The sequence below is a fragment of the Etheostoma spectabile genome, unplaced genomic scaffold, assembly GCF_008692095.1.
Source record: "Etheostoma spectabile isolate EspeVRDwgs_2016 unplaced genomic scaffold, UIUC_Espe_1.0 scaffold00018611, whole genome shotgun sequence".
NCBI lineage: Eukaryota > Metazoa > Chordata > Actinopteri > Perciformes > Percidae > Etheostoma > Etheostoma spectabile.
Genome location: NW_022604349.1, coordinates 133,411 through 153,976, shown reverse-complemented (window position 1 = coordinate 153,976; position 20,566 = coordinate 133,411). Strand labels below are relative to the sequence as shown.

At 41.5% G+C, this 20,566-nt stretch overlaps 1 protein-coding gene and 1 non-coding gene across 2 annotated transcripts in view; both read left to right on the top strand.

The window, feature by feature from the left end:
* LOC116681309 (zinc finger protein 271-like) overlaps positions 1-20,566 on the top strand; it is a gene marked incomplete at both ends in the record, with an annotated part of 76,983 nt that overhangs the window by 9,959 nt on the left and 46,458 nt on the right. The gene's annotated exons all lie outside the window — the stretch shown is intronic.
* Positions 2,947-3,028, top strand: trnal-aag (transfer RNA leucine (anticodon AAG)). The gene has a single exon. It is a non-coding gene; the product is annotated as a tRNA-Leu (tRNA).

Here is a 20,566-nt window from a genome sequence, read left to right as displayed (position 1 = left end):
ATGAATATTTATTGTTCTGACATTCATTATAAAATGTAAGTGTCCTTCTGTGTAACAGTCTGTTTACAATGTTGCATATGTAGATTGTGATTTTGGACAGTAAAAACTAAAACAGGGACGCTACATAAAGGTAGTTATTACTTGCATTTAATCTTCAAATATGCGTCACATCGCCTGAAATCTTTGACCCTCAGGATTCAGATAAGACCACATTCAAAAAATACTATGATATAAGCAGGTAAATAACTGCAATCAAGTAATAATACTGAAAAGGAAAGCAGCAATCAAAGTGTGCTAACTTCCCTGCACATTCTTACATTTACCCGGTTCGGCGACATTGTGCCATTGAGTTTTTTTTTTTTTTTTTTTTTTTTAATTCTGAAAGAAATTAAGTCTCTGGAAATATTATGACCTAAGCAATTAGACAAAATAGTGCAACGTAATTTTGAACCGTTCCTAGAAAGAAACCATAGGTAGCCATTGAATTTGAAACTTCTGAAGTTATTGTTGATCTCAGAAAGAATGATGAACGACACCATCCTATCACAACGCCCATGTTTGTGCCTTTGTTATGCAAATACTCTGGAAGTCTACTTATTAAGAGTATGCATTCCCATTTTTCCCAATTGATTGTAAAAAGCCTTCCTGAGATTGTTGATCTCAGAAATAACCATACAATCACAACTTCCATGTATGTGCTGTGTACCAGTGTTCAATCACCTGCCACTGTATTTTCAGCATCAGATGTGTTTTTTTATTTTAAAACACCTGCCCCGTGTGAGGGTCGAACTCACGACCTTTAGATTATGAGCCTGACGCGCTGCCTACTGCGCCAACGAGGCTACGAAAACAGTTGCAATGGTTGGGAAAGTTTCGTAAATACTAAGAATTTGGTCGTCAATCTTAATAAAAACAATGTATGTGGAGACCTACGTATTCACACAAAGGCTAAGATCATCCCTAGATGCTTTGTCATGACCCAGAACATATTTGTCCACTTTCTCATCTTCTTTTCTCACCAATCAAACTGGTTGATATGTATGTGTAAGCACAGTGTGAGCAATGCTCCAAAGACAAATTCCTCGTATGTGTCCTCATACCTGGCGAATAAAGCTGATTCTGATTCTGATAAAGCTGATTCTGATTCAAAGCTCCCTTCCATTTTTTGCCAATTCTGAGAGACTTCATATCCATTTCTTGACAATCAAAAAGGCGCCTCCTCTTGGCAACGCCCATCTCCATTTCCTACCAATCCAAACGCATTTTCTGCTTAAGAGAGACTTTGCATTTATAATTTGGAACTAACGAAGGCAAGGAGGTCTTCTCTGATATTATCTCTGGAAACAATAATAATTCATGTGCTTTGTTTGCCACTGTCGATAGGTTAACAAACCCTCCAGTACCAGTAGCATCTGAACTTTTATCTACCAAGGCCTGCAATGACTTTGCCTCCTTCTTCATAGACAAAATCCAGAAGATTAGACAAACAATCAGTGCCTCCATATCCAGTACAGGATATGTGTTGTCACAGTGTTCAAGCAAAACTAGTTCCAATATGAAAGAATTTCATACAAATACCATAAAAACCTGTGAAGCATGCACGCTACCACTGAGCTACATCCCCTAAAGATTGTCAGATCCAGGGGGGCCCCGTGTTATCACATTCACATTCACAGAATGAGAAGTGCGTATGGCTATGGTAGCTCCCTTTGATAGCTCAGTTGGTAGAGCGGAGGACTGTAGAGATATAGAACTGAAATCCTTAGGTTGGGGGTTCAAATCCGGCTTGAAGGAGCACTTTTTTTCCAGAGGCTACCTTCAAGGATCAATAAAGTGTTTTTGATTCTGATGTACAGATGGATGGTTGACCTAAAAGCACAATACTTCTTCCCGAGACATAACAAGAAACTAAAAAGAAATAGGTGTGGGAGACAGAGTTAAGCCCTGACAGAATAGAGAACTACAGACAAACCATGTGAAATAGTGCCAAGTGTGACCAGAAGAACTGAAAAAAAACTAGAACTATAAAGTACAAACCTTTCTTTAAGAAATCTTTATTGTGCTCACAAGGGCCCTTATTTATGAAATGTGCATACGACCTAAAACAGGCGTAGGACGGGGGTACGCCGATTCCTACGCAGAGTACGGCATTTATCAATTTGAACGTGAGCGTGGGCTGCGAAAAAAATCTCACGTCTGGTCCCACCTTCATGAGCTGTCTCTCTGCCTGCATATTTGAGTGGGATGCAGGAGACCTCTCTCTGTTACGAGCAACTGGGAGGGGCAAACGGAAGGGACCTCATGGTGGTGCCACTGCTGGACCAGGTGCGCATGGAGCACATCAAGAAGGGCACTATCAAGAAGGGGGGTGTTGTCCTGACCAAGTATGGCTGTGCCAGAGGGTCCACGTCTCTGGAATTCTTTCATTGCTACCTGACCAGGTTCATTCTGTCTAAGTAGTATGTGTTTCATGATTGTACTTTTGTTTTTGAATGGCAGATGAACAACTGTGCTGGAATTTGTAATCAAAAACATGACCTTTCCCATTTTGACAAACTGTTTCGAACACTTGAGGTATTTCATTGAAGTCTTTGGTCTTGGACAGTTACCTGTCAATCTAAAACTGTATATCCTATTGTCTCTGGAACAATAGTTGGCAGTTGGAGGAGTAATGGCTCTTTACAGTGAATATGTAAAAGAAGATGTTCATAAGTTCAGCCCAGGTAAATGCTCAGCCCATATTCACACAGACCTAAACCTACTCACTTAATGCTGGTTACAATATTCTAAACTCAACAATGCCAGAGAAAAATGACAAAGAGTGACAACATTTTCCAATAAAGTATTGGCTTTTTCCTTGCGAAAGTTTTATTCCAATGACATTGACGAATATACCGTTAGTTACGGTCCCTGTGTGTCTCACGATGAGGAGAACTTATACAAGCAGGTAGTGTGGCCGAGTGGTCTAAGGCGCTGGATTAAGGCTCCAGTCTCTCTGGAGTCGTGGGTTCAAATCCCACCACTGCCATTTGCTGATGTTACATAGGTGGAAGACAAACCATATGTTGACTTGAATTTGGATCAGTTACATTATACTCCTATGACACAGCTTGGTGAAGTGACTAAAGTCATTAGTGGCAACGTATTAGACTCCTTGCTGAATCTGTTGTTTTTATCTTTACTGGCAATTCCCTGTTTTTAAATGAACACCCAATCTTAAGTGTTCAATGTGAAATACTCATTCATCAACAAAATTGTCGGTAACTATGACGGGGCGCATACGCTACCAATACCATCCAAAGACTGAGAATGCAGGTATATGTTATATGCCCGTATATGTTTAACGTGTTCATATGTTCTGTTAATTTTCACAATGTTTAAAATCTTCAGTTAACCTAGTCATTCTCCATTTCCCCACAGTAATCCCTCAGCTTTCTTGTGCGCACATTTTAACATCTAAAACTACGGTGCCATTCCTCGCCTAAAACAATATGAGGCATTCCAGTAAGTGAAAAGGAAACTCACATCTACAAAGATAAATTTGACATATGTGACACCCTGATAGTCTAGTGGCTAGGATTCGGTGCTCTCACCGCCGCGGCCCGGGTTCAATTCCCGGTCAGGGAATGGTCAGGACTTGGCAGATACTGATGTAACATTTGAAAGAGAAACTTTTTGGTTAACTTAGATTTGTCAAATTCTTCCTCATTAGTTTAACGCTAGAACCCCAACACTTTTAAAGAGTACCATTTCCTTTAAATCAGACCCCCGACAACTGATGTATCCTTTTGTCGTCTTTGATGGCTCATAAATACTTCATCTGCAATTATATCATAATTCATCTAACAATTATTTTCCTTTTTCAAACAGTAACTAAACCCCTGACCAACATTTTTTGCCTGATAACCAATGTATATGAGTGTCAAGTAAAGTTATTGTTGGATTCAGGTCCAAATGTGGACATTTTAGTGCAATGCAAAGGTGCATAACAGATTGCTTTCTACTTACCTGGAGCGATGCAAAGCAGGGGGGGGGGGGCAACTAGTCAAGGAACAGCAAGAGACTTGGTATTTAAGACTTCAAACTGACTATGTGACAGATGTGTAATCTGTCATGTCCTGCCTTCTGAAGCTCTAGCCAGGCACCATTCCTCTTCACCATCTACACCACAGACTTCAACTACCACACAGAGTCTTGCCATCTTCAGAAGTTTTCTGATGACTCTGCTGTGGTTGGATGTATCAGCGCCCTCGCTGGACGAGGCTGAGTACAGAGCTGTGGGGGGGGGGGGACTTTGTCACATGGAGTGAGCAGAACCATCTACAGCTCAACGTGGCAAAGACCAGGGAGCTGGTGGTGGATCTAAGGAGAGCCAAGGCAGCAGTGAGCCCTGTTTCCATCCAGGGGGTCAGTGTGGACATTGTGGAGGACTACAAATACCTGGAAGTACACTTAGACAATAAACTGGACTGGGCCAAGAACACTCAAGCCCTCTACAGGAAGGGCCAAAGCCGTCTCTACTTTCTGAGGAGGCTGAGGTCCTTCAACATCTGCAGGACGATGCTGAGGATGTTTTATGAGTCTGTGGTGGCCAGTGCTATCCTCTTTGCTGTTGCATGCTGGGGCAGCAGGCTGAGGGTAGCGGACGCCAACAGACTCAACAAACTGATCCGCAAGGCCAGTGACGTCGTGGGGGTGGATCTGGACTCTCTGTTGGTGGTGTCTGAGAGGAGGACGCTGTCCAAACTACATGCCATCTTGGACAATGTCTCGCACCCACTCCATGGCTTGTTGATAAATCACAGGAGCACTTTCAGTAATAGACTCATTCTCCCAAAATGCACCACAGAGCGCCACAGGAAGTTGTTCCTGCCTGTGGCCATCAAACTTTATAACTCCTCGCTCTGAGTGTCTGACAGACAGACACTTAGAGAGGTTGAAACTGGACAATATTATCTGTTTTGTGCAATAACACTGGCTTGTAATATGTGCAATACTCAACTGCTACTATTGTTATTATTATTATTATTACTTTTCACCATTGCAACACCTTAGTTATGTTAATTATGTAAATACTGTATCATAATATTCCTTTAACTATGTAAATATCCACACTCCTTGTATTTCTTTATTTCTTTATTTGTATTTCTACTATTTGTGCAACTGTAACACAAAGTTTCCCTTCGGGGATCAATAAAGTATTTCTGATTATAATCAGTGAGAGAAAGGTTAAACATTAACACTCTTCATCACAGGCAGACGTGATGAACACATGAAGATGGTTGACAGAGACGTAGTATTCATCTTCAGCCCTTTAAGACAGAGACGTAGTATTCATCTTCAGCCCTTTAAGACAGAGACGTAGTATTCATCCTCAGCCCTTTAAGACAGAGACGTAGTATTCATCCTCAGCCCTTTAAGAGACGTAGTATTCATCCTCAGCCCTTTAAGAAAGAGACGTAGTATTCATCCTCAGCCCTTTAAGACAGAGACGTAGTATTCATCCTCAGCCCTTTACGACAGAAACGTAGTATTCATCCTCAGCCCTTTAAGAGACGTAGTATTCATCCTCAGCCCTTTAAGACAGAGACGTAGTATTCATTCTCAGCCCTTTAAGAGACGTAGTATTCATCCTCAGCCCTTTAAGACAGAGACGTAGTATTCATCCTCAGCCCTTTAAGACAGAGACCAACCCTGGTAGCAAGAACTCATAAATTTCAAATATTTTTTTTTAATTAAAGACAAATCTATACAAATACATACACATGTAATAATGTGGGATACATTATTCTCATTAACAACAGATGTCACACATGACCTTTAAGACTCTTAGAAAGGTTTAATGTGCAATTTTAGTTCAGACCGTCCCATAAAACGTCTTCAAACAGGAGTTTGAAAGTGAAAGTACCAAACATGGTTAGTTCTGAGGGCCGTCCTTCTTTTCTTCATAAACATAAACAGTTATAATGCAAATCACCCAGACTAGCAGCTAGCTTCTACACACCTAATGTACACAGCCCAGACTAGCAGCTAGCTTCTACACACCTAAGTAGCCCGTATGAGCAGATATATGAGAATTAATTTAGCCTGTCTCCTACATACATTGTCCTAGGGAATGGGGGGGGCAATTAATTTACCCAAGGGGCCACATGAGAAACAGGGGCTGTTGTGGAGGAAGTATCAAGTATTAAAAGCTAAATGAACAACGTATACGTTGATGTATATGTCACACGGAGGCCCCTTGGAGAGATACCTACTGCTGTACAAGTTGCTGATCTTTAGCTCATTAGATGGTCAGTTAGCTCCATCTAGTGGACAGATAGTAGAACTCCATCATCTGATGGGGGACTTCTCTCACACTGACAGGGTCCAAGAGTGTATGCTGCAGCCTGGAGCGTCCCATGTCATGCTGTCCCGCCTGGTGCCATCCCAGAGCTTCTACTTTTCAAAACAAAAGCTTGCATCTGGAATAAAATAAGCTTGCGTCGACTGTCATGGTATGAATAAAATACTTACAAAATATATTTCTGTCTATAAAATAAAAGCAGATTATAGGCAAACTAAAAAAATTCCTTCTGCCATCCCACCTGGTGCGTTCCCCGAGATCTAAATTTCTAAATAAAAGCTTGCATCTGGAATCAAATATTTAACAATTAGGCTCTCTTACTTTTCAAAGTAAAAGCTCACGTCAACTATCATGCTAATGAATAAAATACTTGAAATTTTTTTTTATTATTTAAAAATATATATCAGTCTCTAAAATAAATAGGCAAACTAAAGATTTCTGATGGGGGACTTCTCTCACACTGACTGGCTTTGGGAACAGGCTGGACTGGTTCTGACGTCTCTCTGACTCTGAAGTTATGAAGATGTTACAACGTCATTGGATCAAATACACATTGTATGCAGCTTCTTCTTCTCTGGTTGCAAGGCGCAATTAAAAAGAAGTAGAAGAAGTGTAACGTGTGGGAGCGGTCGGACCCATGGATGTGTTAAGAGAACGGTCTGACCCCTGTGGTGGCGAGCTGAGAACTGAATGGTGGACATTAACATGGACGGGAATCAGCTGTTATCCCTCAAAAACATCCCTTCCCTTCTTGTCCAATGAAAACCACGTATCTCCAGATGTGTGTTGATGTTGAATGCTTGTGATAAACTTAAGTATGATGTCATAAGAGTGTCATAAAAAAGAATAAATCTGTAAAATAAGAAGAAACTAAATGTCAAAGTTCAACTCAGTTCAGTTTATTTAAGAAGAATCAGACAGATAAAATTAATAAAACAAATTATTTTACATGGGTTAAAAATCCCAGAATTAGCCAAAAGCTTGCAAACTTCCCCCTGAGTAAATCAGCTGTTTTCATGGCACAGGGAACATTTCACGAGTAGAAGGAAAAATAGATTCAATACAATTTAAGCAGATTTTAGACACTAACTTGATGCCATCTGTGAAAAAGCTGAAGTTAAAGAGAGGATGGCTTCTACAAATGGATAATGATCCTAAACACACCTCAAACTCCACAGTGGATTACATCAAGAAGATTAAACTTAACGTTTTGCCATGGCCTTCACAATCTCCTGACCTTAACGTAATGTAAATCTATGGATAGACCTTAAAAGGAGCAGTGCATGACAGACAGAAATCTCAAAGAACTGGAAGACTTTTGGAAGGAAGAATGGGCGAAGATACCTCAAACAATTAAAGACTCTTGGCTGGCTACAAGAAGCGTTTCCAAGCTGTGATACTCGCCAAAGGGGGGGGAAGAGTTCACGGTATAAACTCTGCAGGGTGCCCAAACTTTTGCAGACGTCACTTTTTTGTTTTCAGTTATTTTGAAAGTGTAAATAATGGAAATAAAATCTTTAAAAAAAATTTTGACATATTATACGAATATCTAATCTGTCCGTCTCTGTTGTTTTTCAGACAACAGCAGTGACCAGTCTGTTAGCTCACAGGGCTCTAGGGTGCTAGTTGGTGTCTGTTAGCTCACAGGGCTCTAGGGTGCAGATGACATTTTCCCAGGTCGCACCGGTGCACCTAATTCAATTCAATTTTATTTATAGTATCAATTCCTAACAAAAGTTATCTCGAGACACTTTAGAGATAGAGTGGGTCTAGACCACACTCCCGAATTTACAAGGACCCAACAGTTCTAGTAGTTTCCTCCAGAGCAGCAACAGTGACGAGGAAAAACTTCCTTTTAGGCAGAAACCTGGGAAAGACCCAGGCTCTTGTAAGGCGGTGTCTGACGGGCCGGTTGGGGTTAGAATGAAGAGTGGCAATAATAGTCATAAAAAAATAGTAGTTTGTAGTAGTTCTTTGTAGTAGTTCATGGCATAGCAGGGCACTGTGGGCATTTCAAGGCACAGCAGGACGTGGCAGGACACAGCAGAGCGTAGTGTCGTAATGTCCTCGCATCCACTGCTTCTCCACAAACTAAGCAAATTGATATGGTTTAATTTTGCCTTACATGACCCATTTCATCTGTAAAGCCGTGCCTGTTTGGATCTCTCCACTTACTCTCCGCGCAGCCCCCCCCCCATTATTTTGGCTTCTCTCGAGTGTGAATGCGTTGATGTTTTTTAAGGTAACTACTCCGAGCAAACATTTTCCCACATTGTTCACACCAGTGCGGCTTCTCTCCGGTGTGAACACGCTGGTGATCTTTAAAGGCACTATTGTGAGTAAAGATTTTCCCACATTGATCACACCGGTACGGTTTCTCTCCAGTGTGAACACGCTGGTGAGATTTAAGGGCACTACTCACAGAAAACGTTTTCCCACATTGTTCACACAAGTACGGCTTCTCTTTGGTGTGAATACGTTGGTGACATTTAAGACTACTGCTTTCAGAAAATGTTTTACCACATAGATCGCAGCCGTAAGGCTTCTCTCCAGTGTGAATGCGTCGGTGAGATTTAAGGCTACTACTCACAGAAAACGTTTTCCCACAGTGTTCACACGAGTATGGCTTCTCTCCGTTGTGAACACGTTGGTGATATTTAATGCTCCAACTATTAGTATAGGTTTTCCCACATTGATCACACCGGTATGGTTTCTCTTCGGTGTGATTGCGTTGATGTATTATTAGGTTACTCTTCAGTGTGAAAGCTGCTCCACATTGATCACAGCTGTGTAGATTCTCTCCAGTGTGAACTCTCTGATGAATCTTTAAAGTATCAGATGTTGTGAAGGATTGTTTTCTATAGCAACAGACAAACAGAGAGAGAGAGAGAGAGAGAGAGAGAGAGAGAGAGAGAGAGAGAGAGAGAGAGAGAGAGAGAGAGAGAGAGAGAGAGATTCTTTGCACACTCTCTTCAGGTTAACCTTCAGTTAGAAAAGTTACTGGTGGGGGTGTGTGGGGGGGCGGTGCGTGATGGCTAGGTTTAGTAATAATGGGTACAGTTATAAACTAGTCGGACCAAGGTGAAAACAACGGCTCCACAACATTATCAGATCATTTACAATACGCTCTGAAGAGATATCGTCATCATCACAAAGGTCATTTGCAGTAATATGGCCCAAATATGTAATCTCACTGCACACCATAAGTGCAGTGCCAGACAGATAGATAGAAGTCAGGGAAGGTTGCTTGTCTGTCTTCTCTACTTCTGATAATCATGATTTTACTCTTTTTAGCATTGTATTTTATATCAAAATCAACACCATATTGTGTGGATACTCTCAGAAGCTGTTGGAGACCAGCACTATATGGGCTGAAGATGACCAAATCATCTGCATACATTAGGAGATTAATCAGTAAATCACCAACCCTACAGCCTGTACCACATGCATTTAAAATCAAAGACAACTCATTCATATACATATTAAAAAGAAAAGGAGACAGAATTCCTCCCTGGCGAACACCATTGGTCACTTGGAAGGGAACAGACATTACATCCCCCCATCTTACTCTCATCGTCTGATGCTGCTATAGGCCTAAACTGCTGGGGGACTTCCCATGATGCACCCATGATAGAGGTTAGAGCGCCAACACAGAGACAGACGACAGGGACGGAGGTTACAGTGCCAACACAGAGACAGGGGACAGGAACGGAAGTTAGAGCGCAGACACAGAGACAGAGGACGGAGGTTAGAGCGCCGATACAGAGACAGAGGACGGAGGTTGGAGCGCCAACACAGAGACAGAGGACGGAGGTTAGAGCGCCGACACAGAGACAGAGGACGGGGACGGAGGTTAGAGCGCCAACACAAAGACAGGGGACGGGGAAAGAGGATAGCGAGCCAACACAGAGACAGAGGACCGGGACGGAGGTTAGAGCGCCAACACAGAGACAGAGGACGGGGCAAGGGTCAGAGCGCCGACACAGAGACAGAGGACGGAGGTTAGAACACCAACACAGAGACAGAGAATGGGGGCGGAGGTTAGAGCGCCGACACAGAGACAGAGGACGGGGACGGAGGTTAGAGCGCCGACACAGAGACAGAGGACGGGGCAAGGGTTAGAGCGCCAAAACAGAGACGGAGGATGGAGGTTAGAAAACCAACACAGAGACAGAGGACGGGGACGGAGGTTAGAGCGCTATCACAGAGACAGAGGACGGGGACGGAGGTTAGAGCGACGACACATAGACAGAGGACGGGGACGGAGGTTAGAGCGCCATCACAGAGACAGAGGACGGGGACGGAGGTTAGAGAACCAACACAGAGACAGGGGACAGGGACGGAGGTTAGAGCGCCGACACAGACTATGTGTGTTGTATTAGACGGTTCGTCATATACCATTAAAACTGAAATCGGCACATAAACGCCCAAAAAAATTAAATCCATGTCTGTGTCCTCTAATTAACAGGAAATCATGTTTAAATGCACTGGTTAACCCTCTGAGCCCGAGACACTCGCCCACGAGTAAAAACGTACCTCTGATTCATAGTTTAATAACTTTTGAACCATACAAGCGATTTACTCACTTTCGGATTCGTTTAAATCCTGACGTTTTCGGCTTTACGGAGGTCTTTTCCGGGTCTTTCTAGCCTCTACAGGGGGTTTTCTATCCAGCCTGGAACTTCAGCCTCTTTGGGCTTTAAATCCATACTGTTATATCCAAGATTGATCCACTTTATGTCCATAATTCATCGCGTTTTGGCTCATTTTCTGCCGCTGGATCGCTACTCAGCGTCTGCCCTGTCTGTCCCGTCTATTGTTTCAGGAAGTACATGCCCATATATGGGAGATAAAAGCACCCCTCTTGTATGGAAGGCCAGAGGGGACAAAAATGCCTATAGACTCTATTGAAGGCCAAATAATGCAATATTTAGACACATATTTGCTTGTATAACATTGCTGTTATGTTATGTTATAGGACATTATTATGTTATTATTGGCTACTACTAAATGTCATGAGAGCAAAACGTCTTGACTTTTTGGGAAAAAATGCATGTATTTTGTCAACTTTATAAGTTATAATGATTATTTCTTCACAGTGTGACTCCCAAGACATATGAGATTCTCACTGGCGCTGCTCTGCTGGCGACAGGGGTGTGTAGTGCTGCTGCTGCTGCTTTGTGACTGTTCGTTTTTATTGTTTTGAAAGTATAGACGTTGACATTGCTTTTTGTACACAAGTATTTTTTGACGCTTCTCCTAAGGAGTGTTGCTGTTGGGCTTAACAGCTAAGTACTCTGAATTAGGAGCTGTGTCAATTAAGTTAAGTATTCAGTGATTAGCATTTATGCTAGTTAGCAACTAGCATAACACAGCGCTGGAAACTGGACCCGTGCTAGCCGCATAATGAAGCTACTTATATCACTGCTACTGCTTATGTTGGTGGTTGGCGAACTCCTTTGCAATTATCATTTATGCAATGAAACACATAACTAAACACATACTATATGAACCCTAAAAAAAAACAAATTGTCACTTTGAATGACAGCGTCAGAGCTGATGAATTAAATGCCTTCTTTTTAACCCTTGGGGCCCTAAGGCCATTTTTACAGTTTATTTTCCGTCTGGATTTATTTTATAAAAAAGCTTGTAAAACATCAACCCTGTTGTCTACAGTCAAGATATGAACATCATTTTTTTTTAGGACAAACTGGGTTATTAGAATATTTGGGTTGCAGTGAGGTCACTTGCATGTTAAAAATGGTTGTAGGGCCTTAAAGATAAATACATAAATAAATAAATAAATGAATCTTCCAGATATGTGTCTCGGGCTCAGAGGGTTAAGATATGATGCACAGAATGACTGTTCTCTTGGGAAGGGGGAGCTTTTAGACTCCTTTAATGCCACTTCATCTCAAATGATAATTGACACTTTGCAGGTACAGTTAATATTTAGCAAAGTTGGCAATAAGAAATCTATAGGTTCAGATGGGTTGCCGGCCTTCTTGCTCAAAAAGTGTTCAACAGAACTATCTGAAGCATGGTGCCCTATCTTTCAGCTGTCATTTGACAGTCATACTGTTCCAGATCTCTGGAAGAAGTCTTTAATAATCCCTGTACCAAAAATTTCCTGTCCTAAAGCGAATAAGGATTTTAGACCTGTTGCACTTACATGCGAGGTAATGAAGTGTTTTGAGAGAGTAATGTTGAACTTACTTAGACAGGAAGTAACTCTTTGTGTCGATCCCTTCCAGTACGCTTATAGTAAAGGGTGTAGTACTGTGGATGCCGTCATTACAGTGTCTCATTTAATAAGAAAGCACTTAGAAGATTCCGACGCCTATGCACGTGTTTTATTTGGTGATTTTAGTTCTGCTTTTGATACGGTCCGCCCTCATTTGCTAGTTCAGAGGCTTGTGGACATGAAAGTTAATCCTTTTATTATCAAATGGTTTTATTCTCTTTTAACAAATAGGTCACAACAAGTGAGGGTAAATGCTACACTCTCTAAGATAAAACGTAGTACAGGGGTACCTCAAGGAGCTGTTAGCTCACCCTTCTTGTTCACACTTTATACCAACGAGTGCAGACGTAGTGAGTCCAACAACTATGTCATAAAATGTTCTGATGACACAATTATTTTAAGTTTATTGCATGCTGGTGACTGCCCTTCTACTTATTACAGGGAGATTGACCTCTTTAAGAACTGGTGTGCGAGGAATCATCTCATCCTTAATAATACAAAAACAAAAGAGATGATATTTGATCCCAGAGCAGTGCGTGTCCATGACAATGTAATCATCGGGGATAGAGAAATCGAGCAAGTAACTTCTTATAAGTACTTGGGTATACAATTAGATAACCTACTAAAAGGAAATATTCATGTTGACTATCTGTGTGCCAAATTGGCGCAAAGACTGCATTTTCTCCGAAGACTGAGACTGGTAGGGGTGAGTACCAAGATCATGACTTTATTTTATAATTCTGTACTGGAAAGTCTGATCAGATATGGTATGGCATCCTGGTTTGGCACCCTTACCATCCAGTGCAAATCAAAAATAGAGAAACTAATAAAAATAGCAATGAAGGTTATGGGAAAGAAAGAGTATACTTCACTTCAGTCCATCTTTGAAAAAACAGTTGTCACCCAGGCTCAGAAAATCCTTAAGGACCCCTCACATATTTTGCACTCAGAATATAATGTTTTACCTTCTGGGAAACGTCTTAGAGCTAGCAGATGGAAAAGTAATCGCTATGGGCTGTCTTTCGTTCCAACTTCCATAGCGCTCCTAAATAAACAATCTGCACGGAACAAAATAGCTTGAAGCACTTACGGCACTTTATTTAGTTATTTTTAATCATGGTCTAACTAGCTTAGTTCAATTTTTACTATTTGATCTTATGTGATTCTGTTATATAGTATTGTGGCGGTTGTATTTTGTTTGTCATATTGTTTTTATTAGATGTGCTCTAGTGTAATTTATACAGAATTATCTGTTTTATCATTCTGGTTTTATTGACTTGGTAATCAATTGACAGGGGAAGGTCATGATTCTTATGCATTGTCTGCGATGTAGGGTGGATTGTATGTTGTATGTGTGTGTAAAGTTTCTGTGTTTAATTATGTTTACAGCAGCATAATGTAGTACTGATGCCCAAGACAAATTTCCCTCAGGGGACAATAAAGTTATCTTGATCTTGAGAAGCGTTTTAGAATGGAAAATGGCTTAGGTTTTACTTATATGTATGTGATATCAATACATATCTGGAAGATTCATTTATTTATTTATTTATCTTTAAGGCCCTACAACCATTTTTAACATGCAAGTGACCTCACTGCAACCCAAATCTTCCAATAACCCAGTTTGTCCTAAAAAAAATGATGTTCATATCTTGACTGTAGACAACAGGGTTGATGTTTTACAAGCTTTTATATAAAATAAATCCCGACGGAAAATAAACTGTAAAAATGGCCTCAGGGCCCAGAGCGTTAATTCATTTGTGAGACACACACACACACACACACACACACACACACACACACACACACACACACACACACACACACACACACACACACACACACACACACACACACACACACACACACACACACACACACACACACACACACACACACACACACACACACACCTGCAAATTCCAGGACAGTTTTTATGGGAAGTGTTGCTCCTTAAAGGAGAATTCCGGTCAATTTCAACACGTAGCTGTGTTTTATTTTTTATTTTTAAAGGTGTAGTTCTGTCGGTAGCGAGACAAATGAAACCACCGAGTTATCCTCTTGCTATCCTCCTCAAAGAAACCACAGACTATGGAGACCTTTAAAAAAGGACTAAAACATTTATTTTTAGCAGAACTTATGAGTTTTAACCTTGCATAATAATATTGTTGCACTATCCACATATATTTAGCAATAATCTCTCTTTCTCTCTCTCTTTGTGAAAGCGTCTGTGTGCATTCATTAATATTGAGATTAGATTCCTGGTCTCTTCAGTCTAGATTAACTTCTTTCCTTCACTCACCTCCTCCTCCTTTCTTTTGCTCCCTTGCTCCTCTGAGTCTCCCAATGCCTCCCTGACACCTTTCCTCTTGCCCTCCTTCTTCTTCTCCTCCGTCTCCTCGTGTCTCTGCAGGTACTCGGTGATAAGGTCCAGGTCCAGGTTGTCTTGCAGCTCCCATGTGTTATCCTCACTGGAAAGGTGAGTGCAGACAGAAGAACATCTCCTCACACTTGGTTTTTTGGGAAATACATTCTCACTCTAGCTGCTAATTTGGATTATTCCTTTTATCTGTTGCCATGGTGTAAGGTTATTTATATACGTATGAGTGTGTGTGTATATATATACACACACACAATAATTATTAATATTCTAGACACATACTTACTCTGAGAACCCCTTCCATTTCAGCAGAAACTCTACTCTTCCCTCCACCACTCTGCGGTCCAAAACCTTCTCCACCACATGCTCCTCCTCTTCCTCCTTCACTGCTACAGGCTCCTCCTCCTCTTCCTCCTTCAATGCCCAAGGCTCCTCCTCCTCTTCCTCCTTCACTGCTGCAGGCTCCTCCTCCTCATCTTCCTCCTTCACTGCTACAGACTCCTCCTCCTCTTCCTCCTTCACTGCTGCAGGCTCCTCCTCCTCCTCCTCTTCCTCCTTCACTGCTGCAGGCTCCTCCTCCTCTTCATCCTCCTTTCCTGCTCCGGTCGCCAGCTTGACGTCTGCCCCAAGGGGGGGTTTCAAATTGAGTAACCGTGGTAACCAATGATTTTTCTTGATTGGGGTTCACTATTTAACTCTCATAGGAGAAACCCTGGAAAGCAGAATCACGGAGTCAGTGAGTGAGAGAACGAACCGCCGTCCTCGTCTCCAAATCTCTGTTTATTACAAATTCTCCCAAAACACAAAAGCATAAAACAGTCCTCAACAACAACATTCCCCTCGTGGAAACATGTTTCACTTCAATTTAAGAACCGGAACACCCTTTTCTTTACTTTCAATTTTATATATCTCTTCTTTCTACCTCCGAAACTCCTCCATTATACTAATGTCATCATGGAAATCATAAACCCTCTTTGGCTGGAAATAAATATTCAAACGACTTCAGAGTCAAAACATGAACCATCATACACCTGGGGACAATAGTTCAACTCATAATACATTCCTTCTCTAATACTCTGTACATCTTTTGGGAGGAACTCCCCTTTAAGAGTTAAACAACATTTTAACATTAACAATCCTGTCAGGATACGTTAAAAACCACAAAATAACTCATTACCAGGGAATGGAAGCAGCAGCACCCAGAATCACACACAACCCTATGTTAACTAGCATGTTAGTTAGCAGTAATTAGCCTGTGCCTATGTTTATGTTACCTAGCATGTAAGTTAGCAGTAATTAGCCTGTGCCTATGTTCATGTTAACTAGCATGTTAGTTAGCAGTAATTAGCCTGTACCTATGTTATCTCCTAACATATACCTACCTCTCCGTCTCTGCTGATTGGGAATGATTGAGATTTCTCTTGCACAGCTACCAGAAGACTTACAGCTTTCAGACAGGTTGCTCACGTCACATCTACGTCATCAAGCTCAGTTGGAGTCTGCGCAGTAACGCTCAGCATCACCGGGAAAGATCTTCTAATAGACTTCACTGGTCCCCGTCCGGAGCAACGTGACCTGTTGGTCCATTTCTTTAACTGTCTATGATCCCACCCCGATACACACCTGTTAACTAGCCGCGAGCTCTATTGTTTACGAAACCCGTTTCCCGCGGTTACAAACGCGGCTCTTTAGCTCGCCTTTACACATCATAAACTCCATAACTAACCCACCACAGCTTCAGTACACCATACACACGGCAGAAGGAAACCGTCTGTTGTCATTTTTACCGAGTACCAACCTGGAAAGCAGAATTACGGCATCAGAGAGTGAGAAAACAAACCGCCATCCTCGTTTCCAAAGAGGAGGAAAGTGTCCCGTCACTTTGGCACCGTGGTGTACCGATATCCGCACATTGGTTCCGCTGTCTTTGTTTCCCCCCTACGTTAATTTTGCTTACCAATAAAATTTGAAATTCGTACTAAACGCTACGCTGGTTATTATGTTATCCCTTAAGGGTGTATCACACATTCAAGCTGAAATAAATGTGGCGATATGCTGCTCTATACACACTAAAAGTAGTGATTATTTACATGGAGTCTGGTGGAGATATGCTGCTCTATTCACGCTAAAATAGTGATTATTTACATGAAGTCTGGTGGAGACATGCTGCTCTATTCACGCTAAAATAGTGAATATTTACATGGAGTCTGGTGGAGATATGCTACTCTATACAAGCTAAAAGTAGTGATTATTTACATGTAGTCTGGTGGAGATATGCTACTCTATACAAGCTAAAAGTAGTGATTATTTACATGTAGTCTGGTGGAGATATGCTTCTGTATACACGCTAAAAGTAGTGATTATTTACATGGAATCTGTTGGAGATATGCTGCTCTAAACACGCTAAAAGTAGTGATTATTTACATGGAGTCTGGTGGAGATATGCTGCTCTATACGCGCTAAAAGTAGTGATTATTTACATGTAGTCTGGTGAAGATATGCTGCTCTATACACGCTAAAAGTAGTCACTATTTACATGGAGTCTGGTGGAGATATGCTGCTCTATACACACTAAAATTAGTGATTATTTACATGGAGTCTGGTGGAGATATGATGCTCTATACATGCTAAAAGTAGTGATTATTTACATGGAGTCTGGTGGTTTTGGTGACGGTGATTTCGGGGCTGTTTCATGTTAAACTAAAAGGATCTTACTCTTTAACTAAAGGTCTATCTCTGTAGGGATCCATCCCATAATGTTGTCAGACTCTTAGAATAATAATCTGAGTCTGTCAGAGACAACAACACAACCTTTAGTGGACGGAAACTTTACCTTTTTTTAGGAGTTGAAACACAGACACAACAGGAAGAATACATCCATCAAATAATCAGCATGTGGCCTTGTTTTATTGAACTCATTTTGCATTAAGTTGTTCCACATTCCCCGACATTTAAAACAAGTCAATCATTGACGTTATTCTACAAGTCAGATGAATAAATCAGCCGACCCAACTCCCTACGGACTGAGCTACTGCCCCCCCCTAGTAGTTATACCTTTTACTTTATGACTTTAATTATGACTTTTTGAGGCAAAATAACATAAGGAGACAGCTTTGATCAGATCTGCTTCACAGTGCAGAGTGTGTGTGATGGTGAACACACTGAACTTTGATTTCAGCAGCTGGTCTTCAGTCAGTGTTTCTGTCCACAGGAGAGACTCTCAGTCCTGCAGAGGTCACAGAGACACTGAGGCACCAGACCAGAACCCAAACCCAGGATAGAGAGGCTGAGTGAATGTGGTGTTGAAGGTGTGGAGGTGGATCAGTGAGTCAGAGGAGACTGTGTAGAAGGACAGAGAGCCAGCAGGAACGTCCACATACACTGCTACTCTGTTAGAGACAGAGCAGGAAGTGAGGACTGTTCTTCTGTTATTGTGCAAGACAGAGTAACCATCTTCATCAGAGCAGAACAGACTCCAGGAATAATCATTATATCCAAACAAACAGTCTCTACTGTATCCTTTCCTTCTCATTCCTCTGTAACTCACTGATATATCAACCTCTCCTCTCCTCTCAACCTCCCAGTAACAGCGACCAGTCAGACCATCTCTACACAGCAGCTGAGGCCAGATGTCAAATCTGTCTGGATGATCAGGATATGACTGATCCTCGTTCACATTTGTCACCTTCCTGTTGTTGTCAGACAGTTTGAGGTCTCTGTGTACTGAGTTTCATCAGATGATGGAGTTCTACTATCTGTCCACTAGATGGAGCTAACTGACCATCTAATGAGCTGAAGATCAGCAACTTGTACAGCAGCAGGTATCTCTCCAAGGGGCCTCCGTGTCACATATTACTTTGATAAGAATATCTCCAAATTAAAACAATAAAAGCATCTTTCTCCTGACTGCAGCAGAAATTAATTTAATATCTACTCACATTTGTCGACGGGTCTCTGGAGCACAGGCGGCGTCCCACCTGTGTGACCTCATGTTGCAGTGGATTGTGGGATACGCTTGATGCTGGAAGCTGCACTTTATATTCTAGCTGAAATAAATAAAGGGGATGCATGGGATTACCCATAGACTGTATAGATATTGATTATATTATTAATATTATCGGTCTATGGGATTACCCCCTTTCTGGTCTACATGTCCCTGACTCTGCTGAATTATTTTAGGCCCGGTGGGGACAAAATGTCCCCCCCCCCCCCCCCTCAAAGTGATCAATGAAGCTTCACCAATAGACCATATATTATAATCCTCCAATAGAAGTAACTCTGCTGGCCGGCTCCATTGCACGCGTAACGTAAGAGGAGCTGATGTTCGTAATGAGACGTAGTATTCATCCTCAGCCCTTTGAGACAGAGACGTAGTATTCTTCCTCAGCCCTTTAAGACAGAGAAGTAGTATTCATCCTCAGCCCTTTGAGACAGAGACCAACCCTGGCAGCAAGAACTCAGGGTCCACCTGCCCTGCAGTTCAGCTCCAGATCAGACTCGGACTCGGACTCACTCCTCTTATTTATAACAGCCCGACATTAAAGAGTTCTTCAGGTTCTGCAGAATGACAAACTATGTTTCTGGAAAAAAAGACACAAAAGAAAAACTACTACTTAAGTATTGTACTCAAGTAAAAGTACCAATACTTTGATAAAATAATGATTAAGTACAAGTAAAAATACTTATTTGAAAAGTTACTTAAGTAATAAGCAGTTCATTTAAAATGTACTTTAAGTAAAAGTTACTAACCTACATTAAAAAAACTGTAAAGGGGGGGAGGGGTCTCTCCCATGTAGTGAAAATAGGACAAGGGATCATACATTTCAACTGTTTCGTTTTCAATTAAAGAAAAATCTATAGAAATGCATACACATGTAATAATGTGGGATAAATTATTATCATTAACAACAGATGTCACACATGACCTTTAAGACTTTAAGAAAGGTTTAATGTGCAATTTTAGTTCAGACCATCCCATAAAACGTCTTCTGTCGTTTGAAAGGGAAAGTACCAAACATAGTTAGTTCTGAGGGCCATCCTTCTTTTCTTCACAAACATAAACAGTTATAATGCAAATCACCCAGACTAGCAGCTAGCTTCTACACACCTAAGTAGCCCGTTTGAGCAGATGTATGAGAATTAATTTAGCCTGTCTCCTACATACATTGTCCTAGGGAAAGGGGGGGGCAATTCATTTACCCAAGGGGCCACATGAGAAACAGGGGCTGTTGTGGAGGAAGTATCAAGGTAGTATTAAAAGCTAAATGTATAAATGTATATGTCGATGTATATGTCACACGGAGGCCCCTTGGAGAGATACCTGCTGCTGTACAAGTTGCTGATCTTTAGCTCATTAGATGGTCAGTTAGCTCCATCTAGTGGACAGATAGTAGAACTCCGTCATCTGATGGGGGACTTCTCTCACACTGACTGGCTCTGGGACCAGGTTGGACTGGTTCTGACAACTCTATGACTCTGAAGTTATGAAGATGTCACGGCGTCATCGGATCAAATGCACATTGACACCAGAAATTCATACGTTGTAGAATTATTCTATTAATGTCAACAAGTAACACAGTTGTAGAAGAAAGACATCCCT